Below are 17,702 nucleotides of genomic sequence, written 5' to 3'. Positions count from 1 at the left end.
TTTGCGGCTCGGCACAAAACCGCGGCATCGGTGGAAGGCACAAGAGGAAAGTCCCCCGGCCTCTTCCGCTGGTTTTGCACTGTTGTCAACACTATCAAGGGATATTGGTGGCTTATTTGGTTTTGTCCCTGAAATAAAAGCTGAGTTATCTGAAAAGACCTATCAGGAAGAGAGGGTCCTTTCAGAAATGGTACGTGGCTTCTTTTTCCTCGCAGGTACTGTCTGTGTAGGAATTTGCTCATGTAGGACGTAAGAGTGTGTCTGAGCAACAGGCCAATAAAAAACCATTCAGAAGTTTATTTTAGTGCTAAGAGACCTCTATTCACCCACAAAACTCCAGCAGCAGTAAAATAAGTCAGTGGAGACTGTCATAAGCATTCCTATGTCTTATGTGCCAGTCTGAAAGACAGATATACCAGAGAAGATCCAGCCCACTCCAATTCCATCTACTCTGGAGTGTTAGTACCTAAAATTAGTTCATGTTCAGAATAGGGTTACAAATTGCTTAGCTCTGCAGACACAAAATTCTTCGTCCTTCCTAATGACTGAGATTATCATACCCATTCTTGGTCACACAAGTTCAGGGGTATCGGGTGCCTAAAACCCTGCTAACATGAAATTCATCTGTGTTCACCAAAAAAACCCTAACCAAATGAACAACCAACCAACCAACCAACCAAAAAAAAAGCCCCGAATAAACAGGACCAAACCCACTAATTTGAACTTTGATTAAGTTCAAAATTAAGGCCTGTAAATGTATTTGTTTGGAGGCACAGAATATGTCTGACTTCCCATTGTGGTCAATAAAAGCAAAACAACAATCAGCTATTTCTAGCATAAAAGACTTAGGGTACATTTTACTTCCCTAATCATCGGTATCTAGTTCCACCTGGGGGCCCCTTGTGGTTTTTTTCCCATTCAGAATGTGTCCATCTTATCTGCTGTCCTCATGTGGATATATTGAATAAGTCTCAAAATGAAGTGTCTTGTGAGACACCCCAAGTTCAGGCAGCTGGATTGAGCTCCAGGGGCTGAACCTCTATGGAGGCTTCAGTGGCTGCAGTGGAGACTCAGGCAGTCAGTGCAATCCTTAGGAGGGAGTGTTCCTGGAGACTTCATACCAACATTCTCTGATATTTCCAAGGAAGTTCAGAACAGTGGCTAACTTCAACAGGCATAGAATCACTGAGGTTAGAAAAGACCTCTACTATCAGTCTAACCATTGAGCCAGCACCATCATATCCTAAACCACTAAACCATATCCTCAAGTGCCCCATCCATGTGTTTTCCAACACTTTCAGGGATGGCAATTCCACCAGAACTGTTCCAATGCCTGAGCACCCTTTCAGTGAAGAATTTTTTCCTAATATCCAATCTAAACTTTCCCTGGCACTACCTGAGGCCATTTCTTCTGGTCCTGTCACCTTACCTTTCATGTGGAGGTCCAAGGGCTCATGCAGACAAGAGAAATCTTGCTTTTGAGTCTGCACCTCTAGTCAGGATCTGATATTACAATGCAGACAGTACAGGAAAGGCTCCTCACCACAGTGACAGTAATGACCTTCGTCCTGGATTGAGAGGATGAATCTTGAAGTCTTTTGTGCTGTTGCAAACTGCCTAAAATCCAATTGCTTGGGATCTTTCTTAACAGGGACAGTGAGGAAAATCAATCCAAATGCACTGAAGGTGTAAATTTAAAGTGTTAAAACTCACTCTTAGTGTAAGAATAAAGACAATTTATGACTAAATAAGGGGATTCTCAAAGAAGCTTAATGAGGTTTTGATAATCCACTTAAAAGAGTGAATCTCTTTTGAATTTTCCCTATGGACAAGCCCTTAATCTTTTGTCAAAAATTCACTCTTTTTTTCTTGTTTGCATAAGTTTTATAAAGCTCATGGGGTCAATGCACCAAATAATGTCCACCTACCTGCTGCTCAGCCACACACAGTCACACTGGAGCTGACTTTTTTTGAGAGTATGTAAACTGCTGTCACATTGGATTCTCTCCTTATTTTTATCGATTTTATTTCAAAAAAAAAAAAGTGATTTGTTTTATTTGCATTCTTTTTTCCCTGGAGTTGCCAGCCCTTTCTGAACCTATGACAATTCCTTAAAACTGAATATTGCTTTTCCCCACTTGTAATCCAGAAGCAGGAGCTTAATCTCAGGCCAGCGCTGCACAGAAGCAGAGTACAGACTCATTAAATGCAGGAGCTGTTCCCATTCCCATTAGAGATTGGTGTTTAGTGCCCATATCAAGAAAACACAGGACAAGGAATTATTTGTTTCTTCCTCATGAGAGGTTCTGAACCCAATTTTTCCACTTGCTCAGAATGCCCAGCTCAGCAGGTTTTGTTTTTTTTTTCCTTTTTCCCCTTCAGGAATCAGGAGACATTCAGCGCTAACTCTATCTATGTTGAATTAACGTGTGCAAAGAAAAGGCGCTCTCTTTTGGGGAGACACCACCGCGGGAGGCCGGGGTTTAACGGAGAATACGAATGCCTCGGGGAAAAACACCAAAATGTCAAACCCCAGATAGAAATCTTGAGGTTTTTTGCCTTTCGGCAGGGCAGGTTCCGGCCCGCGGCAGTGTCCCGCCGTGCCGCCGCGGGGCCAGGAGAGGGAGCCGGCGGCTCCGCATCCCGCTCCCGCATCCCGCTCCCGCATCCCGGCCCCATACCGCGACCCTACATCCCGACCCCGTATCCCGAGCCCGCATCCTGGCCCCGCATCCCAATCCGCACCCCGGCCCCGCGTCTCGTCCCCGCAGCCCGGCCCCGCCCGCCGCCTCCCGGAGCGGGGTCCCGGCGTGGCCCCGCTGCGAGCACGGCGGGCTCGGGGGCTGCGAGGAGCCTGAGGCTCGCACAGACGGTGTCGACGGCGGGGATTCGGCTGCGGAGACCGTGGATGGTGTCTGAGGATGGCAGGCTGCCAGAAAGGGTCGGGATCTACCTGGATGGGGCAGCAAAACCATCACTGTTCACTAGCTGGGCAAGCTGGAGCGTAGAGGTTTACACTGGGAATGCAGAGGAGAGGGCCTGAAGAGAAAAAAGAGCAGGTCAGCAGGGAGATGCAGGGGTTGTGGACTGTTTTTTTATTCTGTCCCCAGGGTGCAAGGCCAGGGTGAATGGGAGTTTGAAGGACTTGGTCTAGCGGGTGGCATCCCTAGTCATAGCAGGGTTGGAATTAGATGATCTGAAAGGGCTCTTCTACCCCAAACCATTCTATGATTCTATGAATTTTAGGCAAAGGGTTCAGGGTGGTGTGGGCAGGAGACGACTTGGAAACGATGAAACAGCCTGCCTGCAGGACAGGCACATCAATGCTGAGAGGGTGGTGCATCAATGCTGAGAGGGTGGCACTTGGGGAAGCTCTCAAGCCCTTTGGGGAGTCAGCACAAGAAAGGCTGGGTCCAAAGTGCCTACTTCTGCACATGGGGAGCATGCAGGGCTGGGGTTTAGCTGCACAGACAAGTGGTGGGATGGCTCACACAGATGGAGTGCTGTGATGGAAAGGTACAGGCTCTTAAGGATAGGTTGGGATGGAGAGAAGGAAGATTTGCCCTTTATGTAGGAGAGCAGCAGCGATGTGCAGAGCTCTACCTGCAGACACGTGATGACTGCTGAGAACCTTCTCCAAACAACTGGAAGAAGCCTCAAGGTTGTAGGCCCTAGTCCTCCTAGGAGATGTTAACTACCCTGATGAAGTGACAATACACTAGGCTCCTTGTCATACTGAGGAGCACCAAACTGAACACAGTACTCCAGGTGTGGCTCGCCAAAGCCGAATAAAGGTCCAGAATCACCTTGACCTACTGGCAAGACTTTCCCTAATGCAGCCCAGGATAGCATTGCTCTTTTTTACTGCAAGGCAAGGTTGCTGGCTTGTGTCCAATGTGGTGCCCACCAGGACGCCCAGGCCTGCAGATCTGCTTTCTAACTGGATGGCCCAAGGCACATACTGGTGCATGGGGCTGTCTTTCCTTAGGTGCAGGACTTCTCCTAGTTGAATTTCAGCAGGTTTCTGTCAGCCCATTTCTCCAGCCTGTTGGGGTCCCTCTGGATAGCAACACAACCCTCTGGTGTGTCTGCAGACAGTGCTGATTTGCTGATAGAACACTCAATCTGCTGTGTTTGACCCTTCTTTGGGGAGGGACTGGGTGATCTCCAGAGGTGCCTTCCAACTTCTGTGATACTGTAATTCTGTGCTACTCAGCAGTTTTCATACCCCAAGTAAATTACCACAATGAATAAACAAGGGAGAAATAAAGTGCTAGTATGAGTGCAACACTGCATGAGTACAATCAATATTCATCAAATAGAAAAAGCAAAAAATCAATAAGGTAAAAATTAAACAGTAAAAGAAAAAGAAATCTTCTCTTTTAGTAAACAGGCACAACTGATCTCCACTGCCACAGACCATGGATTCTTTCTTGCTCTGTGCATACTTTCAGCTAATGGATCCACATACACAGCAAGGAGAGTTAAGGCTGCAGGGACAATAATTTCAGAGTTGTTAGGTGAGTTGCCTTCAAAATCTGACATTGTTTCCATATGGTGACTTTGCCTTTATGTGCATAATATGCACCTAACATATATATGTAAATGAATATCTATATATACACACACATGCATTTATACATTTATATGCACTCTCTCCTGGGAAGTGTAAATATGTCCTCAGGGCTGAACAGTGGATATTAATAAATTGCTGTTGCTCTCTGTGTGAAATCTAGGAAATCAACAGGAAATAGCTAAGGCAGATATTTCAGCACTAGTATGTAGTACATAGATGCTCTCCTTACAATTTTTTATTGAGACAAAAAATGCTGATGAAGTTCAGGTCATGTCTTTTTCACAAGGTGAGTTCTGTTTTTTCTTTGCATGTTTGTAAGGAGGTTAGACACACAGAAGTTTCAGAAAGGAAAGTAGGGGTAGTGTGGAGCTGCCTGCCTCCATAACTCTGGTGCTCTTCCAGCTGTCTCTGGGACAATGACAGAGATGGTGGGTGGTGTGGAGCTCCCTTCATCCACTAGCCACCCATAGGACCATGATGTGCTACAGAATGAAGATATGTGTGTTTCCTGAAGCTTAGATTGATGTCCTAGCACAAGTTCTCTGCAGTGCTCTCCAGCTGAGTGGTGGAGGGGGGAGAGGACAAACACAATCTGGTTGTGGCTCCCTCTGGGGCTGTGGCTGTCAAAGACAGCAGAGTCAACACATGGAGCAGCCATCCTTTGTCAATATGAGAAACCCTTTCCACCCTGGAAGTCCGAGGCTTTCCCAGCCTCACCCCAGGACTGTCCAGCCCATATTTCCCTGTCAGTTACAGGAGCTTCCTCCTGGGCCAGTCATGTCACCAGACCCACTCTAACAGGGGCCACCACAATCGTTTTGCCCACTGTGATGTGCCACTACACCATTAGGGCTTGGTTTCAGGAGCTCATCTGGGACCCCAATCCTTGTCTAGGCAGGGAGAATGGAGCTTCTTCCCATGACTGTGGGAAGCTTCCAGACCCCTGTAAGACAATGACAGGGTGCCTGTCTTGCAGAGCACCAATAACTGTCTGACTGAGTGGCACAGGAGAGAGAAGGCAGGAGCATGCTGTTGTCTGCTCACATCCCTGTCTGAGTGTCTATCTGAAGTGTACAAGAGAAGCAAGGAAGGAGCAGCCTTCCTCCATTGCCACAGGCAAACCTGCTTTCCTACTCTCCACACTCCTCCCTGCCATCTCCTTTCAGGCTTCTTTCACCTGTGTCCTCCATGGCCATAATGGTTCAGGTCTTTTAGTGCCCATCCCAGGCAGACCAAGATTCTGCTCCCTCTGACGTGGCTGCAGCAGCACCAGGGCTGGTGCCCTGAGTTAGTGCTCTGTCACTGAGACACAGATATTATCTTCCTCCATTCAAGCAAAACAAAACAAATAAAAAAAATAATAACCAAACAAAAATGACTGGTAATGCTGGGGAGGGAAATTAAATAGCTGTAGGAGCAATTTAAAGAACAGCAACTCAGCAAAGGTTAAAGGGAATTAAAAGCTGCAGGTCTTACCTACTGCATAATTTTAAAATTCTTTGTGGTAATTTATGCTAAGATGTGTGAGTATAAGTGTTAATTCTGGAAAAAAAAAAAGCTTGTTGAATTGAATAGATGTCATATTTCACAGCTTTGGAATTAAAGATGTCTAATGCCAAATACAGAACCCATGAGTGGTTGACATGTTTCAGGATGTTTCATCTTGAGCTGCAGGACTTGTGTCTTTCTTTCTCACAAATGATTCTTCCAGGAACTGTCCTGTGCCACTGAGTTTGGTTAGGCCCTAGAACAAAATCCATAAATCCATAAATCCATCCCTATGCCTCATTCACCACAGGCCATTACAACCTCTTTAATTGGCAGCACCAGAGACAGTGGGTCCAAACTGAAACACAGAAGCCTCTGGATAAACATCAGCAAACAGGTTGTTACTGTGAGGGTGACCCAGTGTGGGCACAGGCTGCCCAAGGAGTTTCTGGAGTCTCTGTCCTTTGAGACACTCAAAAGCCACCAAGATGCAGTTCAGCACAACTGGCTTCAGATGGTCCTGCTTGAGCAGGAGGTTGGACCAGATGCCCTCTAGGAGTCCTTTCCAACTTCAGCCATGCTGTGATTCTGTGATATATATGTATATTGCAGATTGTAACAACCAGAAACTTTCCATTATACATCCCTATGTAATTTCCTGAAATTTTTAACAGCTTACATGAAAAATTTCCATGCTTTGCCTTAAGATGGAAAATGTTTTCTAAAGTATTTCAGTTATTTTTGAACACAGTTATGCAAACATGTAACTAGAGTGCAGTGACTTTTTATGAGAAGGGAATATGGAGGAAGTAGTGTTAGGAAAGTGTTAGCAGTCTTTTTCACCTACATTAACTTCCATGTTGTATTCTCTTATGAGGCTATGCAGCAACATTAGCCTGCAGAGAGGAGTGGCTCCCTGGAATAGAGGAAGGTGACAGGTATGGCAGAGGCTTGATTCCCAAAACTGAAGCAGGGCGTCAGGCATCCCAAGAAGTAGGATCTGGAGGTAGGGTGAAGTGGTAGGGCTGGAGCATGGTCTTGGGTGTTCCTGCCCATCCTGAATTTCAGCTCTGAGGAACAGGTTGCACTCCCACCGCATGACTGAGGTCAAAAAGAGAGGGTACAACCCCCGTTTTCCCAGTGAGACTGGCTCTGTCCTGCACTCCTGTGTTAAAGCACTTCTCAGAGTCTTTTCATGAGGAAACCTTTGATGCTGGAAGCACTGCCTTCACTGTTGACTAAAAGCTGGTAACAGCATGAGAACTAGGTTTTATGTTGTCTCAGTGTGCTGTCTGCTCCAGTATGCCTAAATCATAAGCAACTAAAATACTTTGGCTTGTTCATGATCTTTAAAGGTATCCTGAAGATGACAGCTACATCTTCTGAGGATTCTGTTGGTCTTGAGCATGCTTCTACTCCTGTGTGCCAGGATTGTTCCTGAGTCATCCTTGCCCTGCAGTCACACAGCGTTTCTGAACACTTCCCAAAAGCAGGATCCACAGTGCCCTTGGGCACATGAGAAGTGTTGCAGAAATAGGGATGGGAAAATGAAAAAAAGGAAAGTAGTAGCTTGGAGGAAGGATAAATGCAGTGATGTGGGAGCAGCAGCTGCCCAAAAGCAGGAGCAAGAGCAGGAAGAGGAAAGCAACAGAACAGAGGGCAGAGCTACAGAAGTTCAGGGAGATCAAGCCAAAAGTCCCAAGCAATAGAGACAGGAATGTCTGTGAGCAGTAGACATTCTTGGTCACATCCTGCAGAGCTGAGATGAGTTATCCCTTGCTGTAGGACAGCCACCCACCAAAGCTGCTCTATCACTGCCTTCCTCATCTGGGCAGGAGAGAAGAAAAAAGGAAAGGCTCAGATTGAGATGAGAACAGGGAGACACCACCAGTGACTCTCACAGGGAAAACAGACTCTTGGGGAAAATTAATTTTGCAACAAAAAATCAAAGTAGTATAATGAGAAAGGAAACAAAATTTGAAAACACCTCCCCCAAAACTCTCCCCGCTTCCCAGGCTCATCTTTACTCCTGGTTTCTCTACCTCCTCTTCCCCAGTGGCACAGGAGAAAGAGGGTGGGAACTGTGCTAAGTTCATCACATTATATTTCTGCTGCTCCTTCCTCTTGTTGGGTGCATCCCATGGGAGACAGTCCTGCACAAACTTCTCCAGCAGGAGTCCTTCCCACAGGGTGCAGTTCTCTGTGAACAGCCCCAGCACGGGTCCCTTCCATGGGGTGCCCTCCTTTGGAACAGCCTGCTCCAGCATAGGTCCCTCCTGGGGTCCTGCCTACTTGAGACTGGGCTCCACTCTCCACAAGACCACAGGTTTTTCCAGAAGCCTTCTCCACCATGGGCTTCCCATGGGGTCACAGATTCCTTTGGGCATCCCCCTGCTCCAGTCTGAGGTTCTGCACAGGCTGTGGGTGGATCTCTGCTCCACTGTGGAGCTCCATGGGCTGCAGGGACACAGCTGCCTCACCATGGTCTCTGCCACGGACTGCAGGGGAGTCTCTGCTGCAGTGTACAGAGGAGCTCCTGCCCCTCCTCCTGCACTGACCTTGCTGCCTGTAGGGCTGTTCCTCTCACATATTTTCACTTTTCTCTCTGCTGCTGTTGTGCACTTTTTTCCCCTCCCTTCTCAATTATGCATTGTGGTTTAGGACTGGTATTCTCCAATTTAGTAATCCTGCTAAAACCACACCACTACTTGCTCCCCCTTCCCCTCCTCCTTCCTGCTCTGGCAGGATGCAGTTGAGAACTGGAGGCACAAAAGTAGAAAATCACAGCTTGAGATAAGAACTATTAGCTGGAAACAAAGAGATAAGTGAACAAACAGCAACAACAGAAATATTACTAACAAAAGGTATGAGGCAAAGAAATTATTTACATGGAAAGCTGGCAGCAAATACTGACCAGCTTCTCCACTATCTTTTCCTCCCCCTGGAGAAGGATGCTCTTCTTAGAAGGGAGAGAGTCTCTTTACCCATCCCTGGCAATGACATGGGATGGTATTAAATAAAATCAGTCTGGCCATGCCCCCTTAGCCATGTTTCTTCTCAGCTGTTGCAAACAACTAACCCTGTCCTTGGCTGAGACCAGGACACCATGACCCCTGAGGTGCCACCACTGTCACTGATGGGCTCAGCCTTGGCCAGAGGTGAGCCTGCCTTGGAGCCAGACGCCATCAGCTCTGTTTAGCACAGGGGAAGCTTCTGATCAGTGTCTGATAGAAGCCACTCCTGTAGCCCCTCTCAAAAATCTTGCAATGCAAACCCAATACAAAGGAACATAAATTTTCTAACTGTTATTAGATAATTCTCTATTGTTTTGATATTCTGGAAATGGCTGAAAAAAATGTGTTAATTCTGCTGCAGTATTTATGATTGCCACAATGTATTCTGTCAAAGATAACAGAATGATGCTCCTGCAGTTTCAGAAGTGGCAGGTGAAGTTATCTTCTAATCTCTGGTGATGCCAAAGGGTAGCATTTGGCCTTGTTGTAGAGTGCTGTCTCAGGACCCAGTGCATTCCGGATAGTTTATGTAAATTTCCAGTGTACAAGTCAGGAAATGTATACTTAAAGTTAGGAAATGTCAACATATCCTCAAGAGCACTATTTTCTTTTTGCACATTGGTATGCTCTGTTAAAATGCCAAAGACCCACAGTGCTAGTTCTCCTGCATTTCTTATGCAGTAAATTGCTTGGTACTGTGGTGCAGTGAAATGAGAAGCTGTAGCTGAGTGGTTAAAGAAATGTGCAATATATCCAGCAATGTCAGTGTGTGCCCTTGCTCTCTATGAGTTCCTGTTATGAGTGTTAGCTTCCTTTACCTAACTGAAGCAGCTAGAAAAAGCTTTCTTCTTCATTTCAGCTGGGGAATCAAAGAGCACTGAATTTTTTGTTAGTCACATTGTTCTTTTATCTGCCAGTGGCTGCTGAAATTGGAAATATTATGCATCATAACACAGCAGGCCGTATAGCCCTAGGTGAACATACAGCCACCACTGTGAGTCTGTGTATTGATTTTATTACCAGGCTGTCTTGAAGAGCTGGTCTTATATCTGTCAGCTGCCAGGGACCTCGGGTGATAATGACTTGAACTTTGTGGGTTTCTTATTAAAAGCCTGTGGCACTCAGAATGTCATTTTGCATTTAATTGATATTTTATCAAATTTCTCCCATCAAATGTTGCTGATTTGTCTTATTGAATTGGTTACTGATGTAATCACACAAATGCAAAAACCAAAATGTGTGGTGGTCTTTTCAGTACTGTATGTGTATTGAGAGCTCTGGTATCTGGTAGCATGCCTCATAGAGATCAGTGAAAATTTCTTTGATCTGTCAATACTAATAAATAAAACAAGGCTACAGACCACTGTCGTAGTCTTAGGGCCCAAGGGTCTTATTGGCATCCTCTGACCCCTGTAACATCTCTGAAGTTTAAAAAAAGATTATTTTTATTTTTATTTTTATTTTTATTTTTATTTTTATTTTCTTTTTTTGCTTGTTAGTTGTGAAAGGATATGAAGACTGTTATCTACCGTAGTAATGTTTTTATAGCATGAAGCTGTGGGAATGTGCTGCATGAAGCATCATGTGGCAAGAGGAGTGTTTGAGGGTACAGCACTGATGGCTGCAAAGTTAAGCATAGGGTGGGGGACACCCAAACCACTACATTCTTCTCCGTGTGGCCTTTTGGGAATGGTCCTGGCACAAGTTATCCCCTGAACTATGCCCAGTCATTGTCTTGGAGAACTCTTAACTGGGAAAGGCAAAATCCCTGCCAGGGAATATGCTAGCAATTATGCACTGCACAAGGCTGGCGGTCTCATCCGATGCTGAACTTCGCTGCCTGGCACTTTTTCATTTAACTGCACAGATATGTGCTGTGTTTTATAGAATGTCTTTCAAAATTATTATGGGATTAGGTTATAAACAATTCTCGTACCTCTAATTCTTCCCAGTCCCCCATATTTTTGTATTGCTTTCTCCAGTGCAGGACCATGTCAACATTGCCACTTGAGCTCAATCAGTGGCGTACTTGCTCTCTGTTAATGGCTATTGTAATGTTGGCCCTTTTTCCCTTGAACAATTCAGCTGTCCTTGCTGTTTGGAGGCATTTCTCTAGCTCTGTCTCCCTCAAGCATGCCTCCTGCAAAATGGACTATTTTTTTCCCAGAGACAATCCTAAATTCAATTATGGAATATCTAATGTCTATAAAGTTACACATATTGTTTCCAGTTCTGAATATGTGTTCAGTCTTTATTCAGATTTTCAAATTTCTGGATAAAATTAAAGAAAACAACAAAGCAAAGCAAAAATACTCTAGTAGTTCTCATTTCTTATGCAGTCAGAGTATAACACCTTGTAAAACAAATGGAAGATAACAAGACTTCAGAATGCTTCTATCTTTTGATGTAAGGGTCTTCATAGAACGGCTGTGGTAGAAATGCTTACTATAATCATCAAATGCAATATCTGCTTACTAATTCTAGTGATGTGATACAAAAATGTGATGGTATTTTGCAAGAAATGCAGAATCAATAATAATTGGTTTAACTACAGTCGGGCGATAGTGCCTTGTCCTACTGGTTAAAGATTGATGCAGATTTAAGTGAATACAGTTTGCCGCCTTTATACACAAATACAAACGTCATTAAGTAAAGTATTGGAATATTTCCAGTGTAAATACACTTTAAAAAAAAGTATGGAAAATATCTGTAAGGGATGATTTCTCTGAAAGTGAGATAAAGGAGTTATTGATGGTGTGAGCTCTTTTGTAAAATTAGGAATCAGGATTTAGAAGAACATATATAAGATTAGGTTTATAGGATTGAATTTTTTATATTCTGCATTTATATGTCTTCTACATATGTGATGCTAAGTTTTCCTGCATTTCCTGCATGATATAGTGCTTTTACATCAAGGAGAGGGGAAAACCTTTAGGTATCTGAATAGGTAGTAAAAATGAAATCCAGAGGTCAAACCTTATAAATAACCATGCTGTGACCTAAGGCACCAACCTGATTCAGTAAGAAATTGATTAGTTGATATTTCTGTAGTCTCATTCTGTCTGGAGTTATCAAAAGTCTTGCTCAGCTGCTCCATGCTTCAGGCATTTCTTGCAACAACAATGTCATTCTCATATCTCTTATCTTCCTAAAGGTAGGATAGTTAGAAAAAAATTACTTCAATTTCAAATTTTTTTCCCATGACCTTCTGCTATTTTTCCCTTCTGGTTTTGCTGTCTGAGTTATGACTTTGCTTCCCTGCACAAAAAGAAGAGAATCTCATTGTTTTGCTTAAAATGGAATAAAGCTTTCTGGCTCTTTTTACTTGCCTTTCTATTTAGGAACCCTGGGGAAACTGTAAGGCTAATTTTTGACCATAACAACAAAAATCCTGCTTTTTACTGTAATAAAGCATGGGATTATCTTAGGAACTCATGACTCTGAGGATTTATTCTTTAAGACTAAGCACTGATTATTACTAAAACTCAAGATAAAAACAATTCTGGTGATTTAGAATAAGCTCTGCCCTTCCAGAGCTGCAGAATAAGACCAGTAAGCTGAATATTAGCCAGCAGGAATTACTACAGCTTTGCATATATAGAATTATTTAGTTTTTCTTCTGAGATGTCTTCATCTTGATGAAAGAAACTGCAATTAGTGTTTCAGAAAACTTCACAGATAAGCTCCCTTGCTGGCCTCCACACACTAATTGTGGTTTCCTTATCCTGTATGCTCTGTCTATATTTCACTGACTCACTGCAAGCCTGTCTTTACATATCAGGCTTTTCTGCTTCATCATATTCCAGGATTCTGCCCACTGGAGAGGCTGAGCTGGAGAAACAGCTGAATGTGCATCCTTCTGATGTCAAATGTAAACGGGAATGGTCTTGCCTAGTTTATTCTTAACAAGTCTTGACAGTGGTCCCTTGCAAAAAGACAAGGTTCTCTTAGTAAATGTGTTCGTGAAAAACTTGTTTTGATTGACAACGGCGACAATACCCCGAAGGGATGTCATACTGTGATGGAGCTCTTGCCTCCTTCTCACACAGAGCAGGAGGAATGTGTGCTGGGGCACCTGAGTGGATGCTCCTTTCTTTCTAAATAACTTTGGGGAGGGGGGATGCTTGGCGAGCAGGTTGTTGCTCCTTTTATTTTTCTAGAAAGCATAAATGTTGTTATAACCTGCTTTGGAGAGAATCACTGAGATGCTAGAAAACATGTAATTGAGATAGTTCTGTCATCTGCATGTTTGTGTTTTTCTTCTTTAAATAAAGCACAATTCCTGCTGCTATTGCAGTTTTATCTTTTGCAATATACATTAGTTAGTTGCTTGTTCTTGCAGTGTGTTGTATCAATACATCATCAAAGTGACAGTTGTGTGAATCTGTCACAATACATGTAGTAATAATTGTATTATTGTCTCTGTTGTTAGAATGCGTTCAGGACATGGCTGTGGCATATCTACTTCTGAAAAATCATCAAACATGAAATGCCTTATGACTAATGAACCGCTGCAGACAGCATATGTATGTGGATATGGTACATGTATATGGTACATATATATGCTGTACAGATGTGTATTTATAGTAACATGCTGTAATTATGGCAAAAGTTCTGTCAGTATTTCCACAGCAAACATCATTTTCAGGATTTATTATACATCTACATGTTAGATCTCAGATAGAATTTGGCAAATGAGGCCTCAGCCTGGGTAGCAAACCTTCTATAGATTTCTTTTTTAAAGTATTGCTTCATAATGTATACAAACACAAAGACAAATGTTTTGTGAAGTTTTTGTGATGTTGTAATTAAAAAGCAGTACAGGTTTAAGAAGAAATTTGCTTCACAGAAATACCTAAGTTAAAAAAAGAAAAAAAAAGAGAAAATAAATTAACAACTTACCTTGCCCAGCACAGTCTACTTTTTTCACAGTACCCAGCCTAGTCTACTTTTTTCAGTGTTTTGGGTTTTTTTTTTCCTTTTGATAGTGACAAAATATCATGTCTACTCTTTTATTCTTTGGCTGTTCCAGGCTTGCAGGAGTCTGAGAACTGCAAGAACTGGTGTACTGCAATCCTTGGTGATATTGGAATGCCATGTGAGATAAGGCTTCATGAACATCTCAACACTTTGCAGATAGAGTAGGGAATATGACACGTTCCTGTTGGCACTTGGACTTAAACGATCAAATTCTGTTTTATTCTTGTGTTCTATCGTAGCTGGTGGAAAGACCCTTATTCAGATGGACATGGCCTGTGAAGGAGTTTGGCTGTGAAAGATGGGGTGCCTTCCACCCTTTAGGCAGATGTTATCCATAGCAAACCTTCCTTCAGCTCTTTCTATCCTCACACACCCCCTACTGCCCCCTGCTCCCCACCTTGCTGCTCTAGTACAAGGTTGTCAGGCTACTTGAAGATGGTTTTATTCTCACTTATTTTTCCCACTTTTAGACTTAGGTAGATAGTTGGGGTTTGGGGGATTATTTACTAGAATTAAAAAAAAAAAAATGGTTTCAATTCCAGATACAAAAAAAGGGAGATGAATGCAGAGTATTGCAGATGACCTGAACCTGTTACAACAGGTCCATAGGATGGCTGCTAAATTGGCCAGAGGGCTGAAACACCTTCACTGTGAAGAGAGGCTGAGAGAGTTGGGTTTGCTCAGACTGGAGAAGAGAAAGATTTAGAGAGGCTTCATTGCAGCCTTTTAGTTTATAAAGGGTGTTTGCAAGAAAGATGAAGAAGGACTTTTTACTGTGGCCTGTAGTGACAGGATAAGGGACAGTGCATATTCACATTAAAAGACAGCAGGGTTAGCTTGGACAAAAGAAAGAAATTCTTTTCTCTGAAGGGGTGAAGCACTGGAACAGGTTGCCCAGAGAAGCTGTGGATGCCCCATCCCTGGAAATATTCAAGGCCAGGCTGGATGAAGTCCTGAGTTCAAGGATGAGCCCCTGTGGCAGAGTTGAACTAGATGATCTTCAAAAGTCCCTTACAGACCAAGCTATTCTATGATTTCAAAAGGAAGAAAACAACAATTTTCATTTTAAAATGGTCAAAATGAAAGATTCTTCTAGTTGCGTCTCTAAGGGGAAAAAAAAAAAATTAAAAAAAAGATTATCACATCAAGTTCCTCAAATATCTCTGTTTCAGCAAGAAAAGAATTCCACCTAAAACCAGTGAGATAAATTACATTATGTTCCTACTTAGCATAGTTGAAGTTTGAACCCAATCAGCTTTAACCAAATACTAATTTTACTCTCAGTGTCAATGAAAAGATCTAAAAATATGCCAAAAAAGATAACATAAAGCTACAAGTGGATATTGTCAGGCTGACCTAAAAGTATATTCAAGATTTCTATCCTCTTTCCATACACTTATGTATACAGAGAGAAGCATGATATCAGAGAGGTCATACTTTAAACTGGAGTTGTGTGTAGAAAAGGGCCTTTGAGACTGGCTTGTTATTGCCACTTTTGGTGCTGATGGCAACTGATGGTTTAAAACCAATTGTGCAGCAGCAGCCAGGGTTTTGTGGAATGTCTGTATGGTGGATACCTGAAACACTAGAGCATCATTAAAAACTTTTGATTTGTTTAAACCAAAATATATATATATTTATATACACACAATTAAATAGATGCAAAAAAGATCTTATGAATAATTCTTTGTACAATTGTGTTATATATGAATGTAATAATAATAGAATATATTGATTCAAAATGGAGATTTTACAGAGTTTCCTTCCTTCATGCCATCTGATGCACTAATATAAGTTCATCATTAAGTTCAACAGAAAAGGTAGGGTGGAAATCACTAATCTCCTCTTGTATTACAAACCTTTTTGAATGGAAGGTTTTCCTGTCATATAGCATGAGAACTCTAGGACTAATGCCCTTTAACTAAAACTAACACCACAAATTTCCTCTGATTAGTTCAAGAAGAACAAATAAAGCCCAGCTATGTTCTTGAGATTATAATCAAATTTGCAGGTGCTTGCTTTGAAACTGTAGCAATGAACAAAACCACAAACAAACACACATTATTTATTATCCATACAATCGAGCTGCTTGTCAAGTGTGTTTCATGGTGATTAGTCTCTCTACTCCAAGTTAAGAGATCTGGTATGTTCATTTATGCAATCATTATGAGTGGAGAAAGGCAAACTACCTTGACAGTAAAGGCTGACCTTTCAGTTATTTTCCTAAATCTGAACAATCCATTTGTCAGCTATGGTGTGTGAACAAATTCCTTTCTATCTATACTAAGGTGCAGCGTGCCTTCAGTTTGGAAAAATTAAGGTGAATAAAGGTCATCAAATCTCTTTATCTGATTGTAGCCAAGAAAATTGCTGAAAGCAAGCAAGTATGCTGCAGGCACATTGGTGATTTTTCACAATGCCACTGACTTGAACCTTCAGATCTGGTGCAGTTATAGATCATGGACCAGAATGCACACACAAGCACACATATAAAGAAGGTTAAAAAAAAAAAAAGAGAAAATTCATATTTCAGTGAGACTATCACCTCACAGGACACCCAGTGACTGAGCATTTGGTTTTGTTTGCCAGTTCATCATTTTAGTCTTTCAGAGTGTCATATTTTGTAATCTCTTCCTGGCCTTGCTTTATTTTCATACATTATTATTATTGTATTTATGTATAGCTAAGCCATATAAAGACACCCATAGAAAAGTTATAGGTGCAAATAAAATTAATTAGATTTACAATTCCAAATGATGGCCAGCAAACAGCGTAGCAATAATCCCACAAGAGAACAAATTAACTCAGCTACCTATGTTTTCTTTTTGACCTTTACGAAATAAAAACTGAACTTGCCCAAATGCTTTTTCACATAAATGACTCTTCAAAGATGCTCAGAAGGTCATGACGTTTGACTGGGTGGTCTGTTTCTTTTTTTCATAAAGAAAATAATTAAATACATCTTTAATTTTTGTGTATGTTATGTGTCCCAGAAGGTATGACCTTGTTAGCTATCAAGGCTCAAATATCTCTGATGTCACTACTATTTATCACATTCCAGGGGAGAAAATCGCCACCTATTTATTAATTGGTTGAATCATTATCAATAATTACAGTTGTGCTAATTTTGCCTTTTAACCTCTACAAGACAATGGGTGATGAATAATTGTATATTGCAACTGGGAATGGGTGACCAAAAGCTAATGTTCTATGTCAAAGTACAGGGCAAAAATATTATTTCTCACCATCTAATAATAATGTCATGCTATAGTCCCAGATAAGCTCCTGGGTAAAGGGACCATAATTTGATTTATCCACCAAAGAAACAGCATCCTGATCTAGTTGACCTCTATATCCCAAATTTACACCATCTTGTTTGGAGCTCTAAGTGTCTTGCATCTCTTGAAAGCATAATGTCCTCCCAATGTGGTGGGCCTCCCATTTCCTATCCCAGAATAGGCAGACAGACACAGGTATCTATAGAATGTAATTCAGACTTAATATGTGTCCAAATACCGACATTTTTGTCAATTGCTATTTTGTACAAGGTGTTGTGAGTTAGAAAGAGAAGTCTCGGCTTTCTTCAATATAAATGTTACTACCAACAAGAAAATTATAACATGTGCTATGGAAAGCAATGTACT

This window comes from Fringilla coelebs, assembly GCF_963513975.1.
Source record: "Fringilla coelebs genome assembly, chromosome: 3".
Classification (NCBI taxonomy): Eukaryota; Metazoa; Chordata; class Aves; order Passeriformes; family Fringillidae; genus Fringilla; species Fringilla coelebs.
The sequence above is the reverse complement of the archived record's forward strand: the minus strand, read 5'-3'. Positions refer to the sequence as shown.